This window comes from Manis javanica, chromosome 5, assembly GCF_040802235.1.
Source record: "Manis javanica isolate MJ-LG chromosome 5, MJ_LKY, whole genome shotgun sequence".
NCBI classification, from domain to species: Eukaryota; Metazoa; Chordata; class Mammalia; order Pholidota; family Manidae; genus Manis; species Manis javanica.
In genome coordinates, this window is record NC_133160.1 from 129354255 (window position 1) to 129368446 (window position 14192).

The 14192-nt window shown below is 42.8% G+C and overlaps 1 long non-coding RNA gene across 1 annotated transcript; it reads left to right on the forward strand.

Annotated features, from left to right (window-relative positions):
• The first annotated feature begins 2751 nt into the window (after window positions 1–2751).
• LOC140849398 (uncharacterized) lies at window positions 2752–8827 on the forward strand. Its single transcript, XR_012131144.1, has 3 exons — window positions 2752–4367; window positions 5951–6056; window positions 6767–8827. It is a non-coding gene; the product is annotated as an uncharacterized lncRNA (long non-coding RNA).
• The last annotated feature ends 5365 nt before the right edge of the window (window positions 8828–14192 follow it).

The window sequence follows — 14192 nt, forward strand, 5'->3', positions numbered from 1 at the left end:
ACTTTCCTTCCCTTATAACCTGTACCAAAAAGCCAAGACAGATCAAAACAAACAAACTTGGATCTAGTGACTAGAAGGAGACACTAAGGGGAGTATACTAGGTTGAACAGTGTCTGCTCCAAATTTGTGCCCAACCAGAACCTCAGAAAGTTCCTTCTTTGGAAATAGGGTCTTTGCATATGTAATTACTTAAGATGAGGTCATACTGGATGATGATGGGTCCTAAATCCAATGGCTGAAGTGATACCTTTATAAAAATGTCATGGAAAGACAGGGAGACACAGAGACACAGAGATGCAGACATACACACAGGGAGTAAGCCTATGTGAAGATGGAGGCAGAAACTGGAGCGATGCAGCCATAAGCCAAGGAGCCCCTGGGATTGCTGGGAACCAGGCTGCCAGAAGTCAGGAAGAAGCAAGGAAGGATTCTTCTCCCCTAGAATCCTTGATTTCTTGACACCTTGTTTTCAGACTTCAAGTCTGAAAATTGTGAGGGAATAAGTTTCTGTTGTCTGAAGGCACCTAGTTTGTGCTAATTTGTTGCCGCAGCCCTAGAAAACAAACAGAGGATGCTGGGCACACAGGTGCCTTCATGCGGATTCATCAGGCTATAGACGATGTGTGCATTCTCCTGTAAGAGTTACAGTTCAAGTAAAAGTAAAAAGTGGCTTGCAATATATACAAATATTGAATCATTATGTTTATACCTGAAATTAATATGTTTTATGTAAATGAAAGCTCAATAAAAATTTAAAAAAAGAATTTTAAGTAAAAAAATCAATCAGTCATCATCTCCCTGATCTGAGCCCACATCTATGCTTTCAGTGCTGCTGGAGAAAACTTCCCAACCTTGGTGAGTGGCACCTCTCCCTGTGGGGCTGCCAGTGATCCTTCCATAGGTCCCCGGGAAGGGCTTTCTTCTTGCTGTCCATGTAGCTGTTTCAAAATTCTCTTTTCTTGTTCAAATTCATTGCAAGAGAGTGTTTCCTCCTTCATGCTCATCAAATGGCCTTGCCTCCAATTTCTCAGTGAAAAAAACCATGTGAAGGAGACTCCATAGCGTCCTGCCATTCTTCCTATACCCCTCTGACTTTTCCTCTCACCTCCAGTTCAAATGCAAGAGCTTTCCCTCCATCTGTTCATTCTCTTCTCTGGATCCCATCTCATCTAGCCTCTGAAAAGAGTTTACATTTTTGCGCTATTTTCAAATTTATAAATAAGTCCACACTCCCTTGGACTAAATCCAAAGATCTCACCAGTCAACCCATCCCCTGGAGATTCTGAAATGCTTTCTCTAGCAAAGTGTGCCCTGGTGCCTTTGGAAGAATCCATCTCCTCTCTGTGTCCTCACCAGGGAAGAATCTGTGGACCATTACTTTTGGTACTTATTGTGTAAACATTAAATACATGTTTATGGTTTCCCAAATGTGGCACGGTAATATAAAGAACTTTTCTCCTGGCATTTCATGTTACCCTCTCCAAGTCCCACGTTTAGACAGCTAGGCCTTTTGTCCTGTTGTCTCAGGGAAGGGATGACACAGTAGAATGTGGATAACAAAGGAGGCTCATTTTTGGCTTTGGAGTTTCAAAACCCCAGGCCTCAGGCAAACACAATAAATCAGGAAGAATATAAAAAGCCAGGCTACCCCTCCAGACTAGATAAAAATACTGCGACCTGCTGGGTGAAAAGAGAATTAGAGGGTCAGGGGCACAAAACTCAAAGGTCAGTGGGCCCCTGTGGTGGCTGCTGTGAGACTCCCCACATGAGCCCTTCAGGACTGACACTTGGGCCCCCGGCTTCTGGGAGTGCTGCTGTGACAGCTCTCACCGGAATCCCTCCCCAAGAACTGCAAGAGGCTGTCCTGCCTGAGATAGACTATGCCCCTACTCCCTAGAGACAACCAATAATAACGATTCTTCTGTGTGGAAGAACAGAGGTCCAAACCCCTTGCCTCAAGTTAGGATACCTAAGGGGCCATGCAGCCTCAGAGCTCCCGGAGGAACAGGGACCTCTGCTACACCCCAAGGCCAGATCAATCTCTCCCTCAGCTCCATCACAGCTGTTGTTCCTCAAAGTTCTTCACCCTCACCCCCGACTAGGTAGATACTCATCTACCTAAAAATGTTGCTCAGGTGGGGCTTTGCCACCTTCTGGAAAGATCCATCTGAAAACTGAAGGATGTAAGGACCCTGGAGAGGCCCCCACAGCTGCTGAAGTGCAGCACAGTGCAGGAGTGTGGAGGAGGCTCATGTAGGCTGAGGTGGCCTGAGCTGGCCTCAGCTTTCTCATAGGCCGAACTTCTGCCAGAAGAGTACAGGATCATCAGTGTGGTCAGGAGAGTCCCAGATGTGGCATCAGCGGACAATGGACCCGAAGAGGCCTCAGGGTTGGGACTGCATGGACCCATAACTGAAGACCAGATGAGAAGGAGGGCATCTCAGTGCCCATGGTGGACAGGGACACTGAGCACCCCTTCCAGGCCCTCTCCTTGAAGTCTTGATACTCCATGTCCCCCACCTTCAAACTTCCCCCAAAACAAGGAAGTCCGAATGGGAATGGACAAAATCTCATTCACATAAGCTATGGAATCATGTTTATCAAACTTCCATGTGACCTCCAAGTCACTAATCAAAACAACAAATAAGCAGTAGATTAGGGGAAATATTCAGCGATATGAAGGACTACTATTTTTAACACAAGGAGTCTATACAAATGGACAAAAAATCCACAGAAACTCCAGTAGGGAGAAGGAGAGGAGAAAAAGGCACAACACTGCTGTAGTGAGTACCTTGGACCCTGTGAGTTGGGTAATACGGGACTTTTCACATTTCTGTAACGTTCAAATTGTTACAAACTGTAAAAATTTAGTTAGGATAAAAGCCAACGTTTTATTGTTTGCAGCCAAACACTATGCTCTTGTTATTTGCACACATTACCTCATCATTTATCTCAGTTGTCTTTTGCAGCAAGTTCTATCATTTTCCCTGTATGAGGAAAATGAGTCACAGGAAAGGATGAGATTCATTCTGTAGGTGGTGGCTTCAGGATTCAGCCCAGAGCTGACTCTGCAGCCAGGGTCTTGACCAGTATGTTACATTGGCATATAGGTTATATGCCAAGTGGCATATTTTATATAGTATGTTTTACATATGGACATGTATGTATATATGTGTATGTTTTATATACATATGTACATATGATGTTTTACACATATATAAATATATTTATATATATATACTGGAGGCATATATATACATGTATATTTTTTAATTTATAAATAACATATTCATGAGGACAATTACAAACATCAAAAATGCCAGTGAGATAATGTTACCTGAAAGGTGACCCATGAAATGTTTGTACACTTTGATATGTGATTTTCTACATGCATGACATGCATCTCTGAAGAGGCTTTAAATGTGGTATGGGTGATGGTGATCTTTTCCCTTTATTTGTCAAAGTGAGAAAAATAAGTACCAGGAGCCAAGGGTTGAACTCATTGATACACATTTCAGGACCAGCTCCCTCTCCTTCCTACACCACCATCCTGGCTCAGCATGCCACACTCTCAGTCCCTGTCATTGTTTGTCAACCCCCCTCCACCCCCACTGTCTGCTCTGTGAGTCTGTGAGGGAGGGAGCTGTGGGTTAGAGAGATGAAGTGTCTTGGCCAACGCTGCACAGTTAGGAAGGAGCCAAGCATGGATTTGAACATCAGGTTCTCTAGGTTCACCCTAATACTGACTTCTGTTATACTTGCTGTTTCCATTGCACCATCCTATTTCCTTCTCTGTCTAGGAGTAGAAACTTACTTTTAAAATACACTTTTTATTTTGGAATAAGTTCAGACCTATAGTAAAGTTGCAAAGATATACAGAGAATTCTGTATACTCTTTACTCAGCTTCCTCTAATATTAGCATTTTTCATAACCATAGTACATTTGTCAAAATTAAGAAATTATTATTACTATTAGCCAAACTCCAGACTTTATTCAGATCTCACCAGTTTTTCCACCAATATCCTTTTTCTATTCTAGGATCTTATCCAAGATAGTACATTTAGTTGAAATTCATTTTTCTTTCATACACTAAAAACATCAAAACCCACTCTTTAATTCCAGTGGAAAAGACTGCACAATTCTGGCTGCGGTATTTCCAAGTCTTCTCAAAGAACTTTTTGCTTTTTCAATGACAATCTTCAGGAACATACAGTCTAGTAAGCTATTTTGAGTTCAAGGAAGAGAGAACCTTTCAAATTAGTTCAAGTAAGGCTGTGGGGAGAGTGCATGGGAATTCATGCACTAGAAGCAAAGCTTCAAGGACGGGAACTGCAAGAGCTGTCAGGAATGGAGTTTATCCCCGCAGGTTTGTCTCTGAGTTTTTTCCTCATTCACTGTCTCCTCTGCCCACTTATTTGCTTCCCTCTGCACCTCTCTCTTCTCTTCTTTCCTAACCTGTTCCTCTACTTAACTGTTCTACACATGCCCACCTTGGCCCACAATCCACACAGTTTAGCATCAACTGCAACTTTACTATGCTTTAATACCAGTTCATACATACCAACTAACCCCTAAGTCACATAGGTGCCAGTCAGTCACTGGATGGTGGTAAAACCTGGGTCTATTTTCCAACCTAATCAACCTTGTAATATATTTGTTATGATATTCTTTGTTATTGCAGTGGAAAAAATCAATTTATCTTTGATGCAAGTTATCACTGATTTTTGATAATAGCTTTATGAGAATTGGCTCATTAAACATTAGAGGAAGGGGAACATCAAAATTGAGTTCTTAATTGTTGAGGGGAAACTGAAGAGAAAAAAATTTCTAGATGTTATTAAACACAGGGTTGCAGTAACTCTGCCTCAAAGGATTTTGGACAAACCATAGGGGGTTCAAGCATTTCCCAGAATTTCAGTGGAAACAGAAGTTAGTTAATGTTCTAGAAAAGAAAGTACCCAGCTAATACAAATCTGCTGGTTAATCTAATAGAACATACTGGCTTTTGATGACTTTCCCCTTTGGGAGAGGAAAAAATAGTCCTGCTTATAAATTAATACTTCCTTGAACAGACAGACTGAAATTTACAATAGTTCTTCAGGGATTTTAGGCTTCAAAAAACCAATGGGAAAGTTCTTCCTTGAATGCATACACACACCCTTTTCTGCCTTTGACACTTTTCAGCCTCCTTCACATCCTTTTTCCTTCCTGCCTCCCTCATTCTCACCCTCCCTTCCTTCATTCTTACCTTATTGTACACCTACTATAACCACAAACTGCTAAACATCTTTAGGGAACCATTATGCTGCTCATCACAAGGGCTTTGAGGAATGGAGCAATGATCCTTCTGGCTGCTCTGTTAAAAGTAGTTGGGGGGAGGGTTAGAAGCAGGGGTGATTGCAGATAGAAGAAACAGGGAAACTGGCTCAATCAAGAATTCAGGGAAGAAATGATGATAGCTTGGAAAATGTGGTGGTAGGTTTTACAGGTCAATTTGGTTAGGCTACGGTCCTTAGTTATTCAGTCAAACACTATTGTGGATTTTGTTGTGAAGATATTTTGTAGATATGATCAAAGTCTCTAATCAGTTGACTATATAAGGTAAAGTAGCCTAGATTCAGGGAGTGCCCATCTCCTGACTCAATCAGTTGAAAGGCCTCACCAGCAAAGCTGAGGGTTTCTTGACAAAGAAAATAATCTATCTGTGGACCCCAGCTTCATCTTGTGCCTGAGAGATCCCACTTGCCTTTCCTGATGGCCCACCCTATGGGTTCTGACTCACTTAAGCAGCCACACAGTTATGTAAATGTATCTGTCACAGTGAATCTCCTAATATGTATCTCTCCTACATGTTCTGTTTCTCCTGTTGAACCATATATAGATACTAAATAAATTTTGTGATTCTGATTGTTATACATAATGAATAAATTTTGAATGTGGAACCAACAGAATATGCTGGTAGAGAAGAAGTGGGATACAAGAACGAGAGGAGTCAAGGATGATTCCAAAGTTTTTGCCCTGAGCAACTAGGATGGCTCGATCTTCTCCTTCTAAGGTAGGAATCACTCTACCAGGAAAGGCACTGGAAAGAACTCATACAGTGGAGGTAAAGGTTCAATTTCCCCCTAAGGAAGTCCTTTCAGAGGGAGGATGTGACAGGGAGGAATAGGAGGTGAGCCTGGCCCGGCCCTGGGCAAGCAGGCTCCAATCCAAGGGAGAAATACGGGATAAAGACACTGCTGTGCTGCATGCCACTCATCCAGAAATTTTGTGGTTTTCCATTGCATTCTGGGAGAGCAAATCTTTTTACTGTTCTCAACTGCAAATCCCACCTCCCCCACTGTGCTGTGCTCTGTGGGAACCAGTTAGCTGAACCTTGAGCCAAAAACAAGCAAGGAGAGCTGAATAGAGACTTTATGAATAAATGTTACTCTGTGGGCTTCTTTTTCCCTTGTGAAGGAACACGGTGTACTTGAAAGTAGAAAGTGAGTTGGGTTGTTGTTGTTTTTTTTTAGTTTTCCTGGAAGGCAGAAAATAAAAAGAAACAAAGGAAAGAACAGCATTTATTTGTCACTTGTACTGTTCTGGTTAAAACAATGGTTGGGCCCCTGACCCCTCTCCAGGCCTCCCAACCTGGCAATGAATAAAATAGAAGAAATAAAAGGAACTTTTCCACAAGTCTGGCAGCTCAGACAGATGCTGAGGTGGAAGAGCTATGTGGTATCAGCCCACACTCACAGGCCTCCATTTCCTTCTATTTTCCAGAATGCAGCAGCCAGGACCCACAAACCACGGTCCTGTTTAGGCAGACCTCACCTGCACGTCACCTCCTCACAGAGGACCTGAAACCTCTGCCCCTGAAGAGGGCAGGTGGGCTCCTCCATTTCCAGCCTACTTATTGTCAAGATACACGGCTGAGGGGCTCTCTGCTAAGTAAATCAATTATCATTAATATGAAGGGGGCCAAATATTGTGCTTCTTTGGTCTCATACAAAAGGCAAAAGATTTCATGCCAGGAAATACTTCATTAAACCAGCTAGTTCCAGAGCCTTCTTTCTCCTTCTCCCTCTATTCTACATTGGACTATCAGTTAGAAGTTCTTCTACCCTTTTTCCTCCAAAAGCCAAGTCCTCAAGTTGCAGGTGGACTTCAGTTGGTTTCTGCAGGTCTTTGCTTTCTTTCCACTGGAAAGTCTCACTGCTGACAAGATCCTTAGTGCCTCAGATCCATACCATAAGGAGAGTGAAGTATTATGTCCCACCTCCCCATGCCCTTGACCTAGGTCTACAGGAAAGGGAAAAGCCCTGAGGAGTCTGATTTGGAACAGAAACATGCACCACACAAGATTTCTGTGAGGATTAAATAACTTGGGCCAAAGTATTCTGCAAGCTGCCAAGGGCTCTACAGATTGGATACACAGAAGTACTGGCTGAGAGCCAATTTGGATTGACGAGTGTGGGGCCGATAGAAGCCGCTGATATGGCCCCTGTCGTCCCTGGTGGGCGGTAACCAGGCCAGCAGTGCCCAGTCATGGGTGGATGGGGAGAGGAGTCTCCCAAGAGAAAAAGACAAGAAGAGATCCTTGGCCTGGCAAAAAAAGCTAAAGGGGAGAGAAATGGCAGATAGCAAAGTAAAAAAGGATGGTGACATAAGAGATCCCTGGGATTTCCCTGTTTCTATTCACTAGGCTACAGCTATATGAGGGGCACACTCGGCCTGAGGACTCACCCCAGAGCCCATGGGAAAACCAGCCCTGCAGAGTCCTTGCCCCCTCCCTTTCAGTGCATGGGGTGAAGGACATCCAGAGCGTGGGAACTGGGAAGCGTAGGCAATTTTGGCTTCTATATGGTGTTTCCAGACAAAATATGTTACTTTCTGTTAGTTTAACTTTTCTGATGATTCTGTGGTATGCATGCTAGCAAGAGGACTGAGCTGGCCATATCTGTCCCACATTTCAGCTATTCCCAGAAGTGTTTGGCAAAGGAAAATGTGGGTGGAAAATGTGACAGCAAAATGCCGTGGAAACATGCAGAAGGGTGCACTGCTGGGGAGGAAGCGAATAAAGCTAATGTAAATTGACTGGTGACTCGTTATGGGCCAGGCACCGTTCTAAGTATTTAAATGTATTAGCCCATTTGATCCCCAGTACAATCCTATGAGGCAGGACACTGATTTCTCCCATTTAATGGATGAGAAAACTAGGATACAAAGAAGTTAAATTATTTGCCCAAGGTAATACAGGTAAAGCCAGGTTTTGAACGTAGATTACCCAAGAATATAATCTTTCACTAAGTGGATGTAGCCTGTCTCCAGTCAGGAAACAAGAAAGAGCCCAAGCCTGCCAGCGAGGGCGAGACGTGTTTGGACTAGGGCTGCCTTTAAAGACGTAGCATTACAGTTTAGAATGTTGAAATGCTTTTGGCCACCACATCAGTAAGAATGCTTTTGGCTACAAGTAACAGAATATCCAACCAAACCTGATATAACAATAAGGACATGTCTTCTTTCACATAGCACTAAGTTTGGATTCAGTCCAACTTTAAAAGATTGGATCAGCAATGTCACTGGATTCAGATAGCTTCTGTCTCTTGGCTCTGCCTTCCTCAGTGTATCAACCACATCCCCCTCACACCAACAACATGGCTGCAGCAGCTCCAGGCACTGTGTCAACAAGATATTGCCAGTGAAGAAGGACTTTCCCACAAGGTCAGCTGGACTAACCTAGGCCTTACATCTTTGCCCTGGCTGAAGGGAATCTAAGAATGTGCTCAACTAGAATTCACAGCCTACCAAAAGGACATCCTCTAGCAAGCAAGGAGGTGGGATGAGGGCTGTTGAGATGCTGATTCAGTCACCTAGTTAGTGTTTTTATGTTTTACTTTTCTTCATCTCTAAGTCACAGATGCACAAAGGACAGATCAAGGTTGTGACTTAATGCAAATTGCTAAAGTATGACCAAACAACCCCACAGCCAGCTCTAGACCTGTTTCTCACCTGAGGCTGGGCTCAAGGTCTACACAGCTTGAAACATCTACTTCTGATGCCAGCAACATGATTCTCTGAAGAGACTGTGTCAACAGTGCAACTCGATGCACCCCAGTGTCGCCAGGGTGTTGTGGCTGTTGGCAGCCTAGGGTTCCCAAGCTGAGTCCTGTCCTACCTTCCCCCCACTTAGAAAGAATCTATATCTGTTTCTTCCTCTTGTGTTCTTCAATGTCATATCCTCCTGCTCACTGTGAAGGGAGAGATGATCAATGTGGGTAAGACAAACTGAGTCATTCCTGCTTAATAGATTTCTGTAAAATTGCTAGAAATAAAGTTCCCAGTGACCACCAGAGAGAAGTACTGTTATTCCTGCAACAGAGTGACAGGAATTGTGTCTGCTGGAATTAAGTTCAGCTGCAACAAGGACATTAAACACAGTCCAAATGTGCATGGGATGTATTTCTCTCCCATGCGAAAGTCCTGATTTAGCAGTTCAGGGCTGGACAAAGGGCTCTACAGCCAGGGCACAGCTAGGTCAAAAGCCCATTACCTCTTAGAGTTGTCATATGAATTAAATAAGGTAATTAATTTACTTGGTGTCTAGCACTTTATAACCTCTCTTCTTGTTCAATAATGACAGTAACAATAATTGATATTAATTTAGCTTTATCTGTGTGCCAGGCCCTGGGTAAGGGCTCTCTATGTATTAACTCATTTAATCTGCACTAGAGCCTTATGAGGGTTGCTTTACAAGAGCCTTGCTTTACAGATGGGACACTGAGAGATTAGGTGTTTTGGTGAAGATTGCCTAGTTAATGCAGAGCTGTGATTGAAAGCCAGCCTGTCGGATTCCTGAGCCCAGAGGCCTAACCACAGGCTGTACCAGCACCTCCCATGTCAGAGCCCAAGCCCCTCCCTTCTCTTCTTCACTCCTCTGCCTACAAGACTGTCACACTGTACATGGGAAAGCAGACCGTATACTAACAAAGAGCGATTTCTCTTATAAGTCAATGGGGACTAAGCATCAAATGAGTGGTGTAATTCAGATAAGGAAGAAGTTCCCTTCCCTGGAGCGGGCAGAGAGGGTGTCACAGTGGGGAGGGTGGCCAGCTGGGTGGTAATGGACATATAAGATATATAGAAGATGAAGAAAGAGTGCCAGGATGTAGGGAATGGCTTGGAGATGGGTCAGGAGGTAGGATGGTTAAGGAATAACAAGGACACAATCCTGACTAAATCACAGGATTGTCACAGAGGAGTCCTGAGAAAGCATTTGGAAATCAAGATTGGAATTAGACTAAGAAGGAATTTGAGAGTCGTTCTAAAAAGCTGAGCTGTATTTGGTAAACACTGGGTGGTCACTGGGGGGTTATGAAGAGAGAAATCATGTGATGGAAGTAGTGCCTTCAGGAATAACACAATGGTTGCAGGAGGGGTAACTTAGAGACATGGAGGCTGGGAGATGAGCTAAGGCTTTTGAAATGATCTAGACATGAGGTAATGAGAACTTGAGACGGAGTGTTAGCATGAAGCATGAATGGAATGGAAGGGATGTGAAAGACGTCATCACTGGAGTAGAACTGAGGGGCTTGGTGACTAGATGAGGGAGCAGGGGAATGGGAAGGGTCAGGGATGGCTGCCAAAGCCAGGGTGATAGGAGAATATTATTAGGAGCAGAAGCTCTGACTCCCTTATTGGAGGGGAACCCCATTTGCCATCTGTCCTTTGCAAGGTCTTTGCATCTACTGAGCATCTTCAGAAACTCAGCATTCATCCGAGCCAGCCAGTCATCTTCTCTGTCCTCTTTGCTGCAAAATGTAGCTTCCACTAGAGAAAGACTCCAGGGTGGAGGGGAAAGCATGGACTTTGGCCCAAAGAAATGGGAATTTAAATCTGCTCTGTTAGTAGCACGTTTCTTAATTCTGTAACTTTGGCACATTTCTAAATTTCTCTGACATCCAATTCTGCTTAAAATAGGGATAATAATACCTATTTGATGGGATATTTGGGGGATTAGATAACAAATACAGTGTTTACTACTGTGCCTGACACATATTAGATGGTCAATAATAATGGTTAATGCACTGAGCCTACTACAGGCATGACTCTAACTGCTTTACTTATATTCACTAGTTCATTCCTCATAACCAACATATGAGGGAGATACCACTATTACCTCCAACTTACAGGTGAAGAAACGAGGCACAGAGAAGACATAGAACTTGCTAAGGTCCCGGAGACAAGTACTTGAACCTAAGGAGTCCAGCTTCCGAGTGTGTATTCTTCACCACTACCCTGCTCTTACATTGATAAGCAAACTTATTGTCTGCACTGAAAGGGGCAAGAGTAGTAAAAATGTTCCCTCTAAGGGGGACATGCAAATACATACCCAGGATGGCTAGCTCCAATCCGAGAGAATGGCCACTGGTCATAGCTTGGAGCTGGTCCTTCAGGGCTCCTTTGTTTGCTGCATCTGCATGATGGAGTGGTCCCACGGGTAGGGCAGAGTTAAGGGGCTGAGGCAGGTCCTCTGGAGGCTCAGCGCAGTGGCTTAAACAATTCACACACAGATTTTAATACCTTCACTTCCAATATGGCGGTATGGGTGTATCCCAGCAAAATATGAGCACTGGTCATCTCCTACAAGTGTTCTCTAACCAATCTGTGGGCAAAATAAACTGATTTTTAAGGACATTCTTTGTGTTGAATATTATGCTGGCTCTTAAAATGTATTTTATTTATATTAATGCCATATTTAAATTACTTCAAAAAAAAGATTTGAGTTACCTGTAGCAAAAAAAACTTTAAAAATAAAATCATTAAGACATGGATGAAGAATAAACATTATGAGTATAAGGGCTTTATTCCCGAAAACCTAAGCTAAAAATATATAGTGAAACTGAACACTTAATTTGGCTCTGAGAGTCTTAGCAGCTGAGATGAAATGAGAAATAGGATGAATTTCCTAGCATTGAGTATGAAAATTGCCCTGAGGGCTTAGATCCCTACGCTTAGAATTTAAGTGTGCAGGACCAAGATGGTATTTTGACATGAAAATGAGAAACTTCAATTTACATTCCTGCTCAGAAAGGTCCATATCATGTGCTAATCCATGTGAGTATCCTATAATCAAAGCAAAACATACCTTGTTTAAAGTGAACGACTAAAGAAAAAGCAGGGGAAGAATATGCTTGGTGCCTCAGGAGAGGAGAATGTGATTTGGATTTAATTTGTGCTTCAAAAGCCTGCCTTAAGAGAAAAATGCTGGTCTGGCTGGCACCTTGAATTATCTTAATCTGCATGTCAGTGACCTCCCTCCAATCAAGTGTAGGACCAGCCAATCTTATGCAATCCTGTTCACCAGAGAAGAACCAAGAGCTTTGCAAATACTAACTAGGAACTAGAGAGCATTATAGTGCCTACCAGTCTTCCTGGGGAGGCAGCCACATAAGATGCCTGGGATTCTTTCCCTGTACCTGCCTAGAATTAAGCGAAGTCCTTAAAGTTTGCTATTATTGTTTATTGGCTTAAAACAAGACCAAAGAAGTTCAGGGGGCTTGTTTTTCATAGAGCCTATGATCAAGATTACAGTTTCCCAGGACTAGAAAGAACACTTTCCATATCTTTTTTATTATTGTCACACAATCTGAATTTCCCAGATCTTACTATTCAGTATGTAAAAAAGAGATTCTTCTAGGATGCCCACCTGCTGCTCAGGGCTTCTTATGCCAAAAGTTCCCCTTAAGATTTCTGGGACTCTCCAGGAGTGTTTTACAAACACTAATAACAAGCCTGCTCCCACTGGGTATCAGTTAGGCATCATTCTTGTTTGCTGGGCATCTGCTGACTCCTGCCTTTACTGCTGCTCCTTCCATGACTGCAGAGCAAACCAGGAAGTGGATGTTTAGCTTCTGGGAAGAGGAGAAAGGGATGCGGCCCTGAGAATCTGTCCCTAGGCTTCCACAGGACAAAGCATTGTGTCATGAAATAGCAGACATCTGGGTCTACTCCTGATTTGTTGTATCACAGTGTACAGGTCACCTTAGTGCTTTTTTTGCTTCAATTTCTTTTACTAAAAATGGCAAGAATTCTTACATCTCACAAAGATGTGGTGGGAACTGGCTATTTAATGACTGGTATTTGAAAATATCAAGTGCAAGCTGAGTGAGAGGTCAGGAAACCCAAAGACTTGAGGCTTCTCTAATGCGGCAGCAGCTGTGCCTATTTTCTTTTTTCTTTAAACATCCAAATGTCTGCATAACACTGAAGAGAGAACAATCTCGAAGCCCTATAGTCAGAAATTTGCTCTTTAAGCCTCCTTAAATAAATTGATTGCACATAGGTGAGCCCCAGATTATGTGGAGGATAGAGTCTTAAAAATACTATGCAATCTGAAAATATATAACTGGGGCGACTGGGACTGTAGAAAACTGGGGAGGGAATGAGACCTCATAACAAACATTCTATAATTACATTTCAATAAAAACGATATTTTGTCCTAAAGTACTCTAATGGCATTAATAGCCTTAATGAAAATTTCTACTAAAATTTAAAGAAGGTGTTTAGGAGATTAAAGTGAAAATGGCAAGGACCATGGGAAGAAGATAAATTAAAATTTGAAAATATTATACCTGAGACTGGACCCTGCTCTCCCTTTCTTACTCTCAAGAAACTATATCAAAAGTTCTTTCCTTCAGAAAATATGAGACATGTTATAGATTGAATTGTCTCCCCAAAATTCACATGTGGCTCTAACCCCTAGTACCTCAGAATGTGACCTTATTTGGAAATAGGGCCACTGCAGATGTAATTAGTTAAGATGAGGTCATCCGGGAGTCAGATGGGCCCCTAATCTGAGTAGTGCCCTTATACAAAGGGGAAATTTGGAAACAAACGCACACAGTCAGGGAAAACGCCATGTGAGGATGAAGGAAGAGATTGGAGTGATGCTTCTACAAGACATGGAACACCAGAGATTACCAGCAACCACCAGAAGCTGGGGAGGGGCATGGAACAGATTTCTGGACAGGCTTCAGGAAGAATCTCAATCTCAGACTTCTGGCCTCCAGAACTGAAAAAATGAATTTCTGTTGTCTAAACAGCTCAGTTTGTGGCACTGTTATGGCAGCCCTAGCAAACTAATGCTGCACTGTACACCCAGCTGTGCTACCCTAAGAATCATAAGTAATGTGGAGAAAAAGGAATT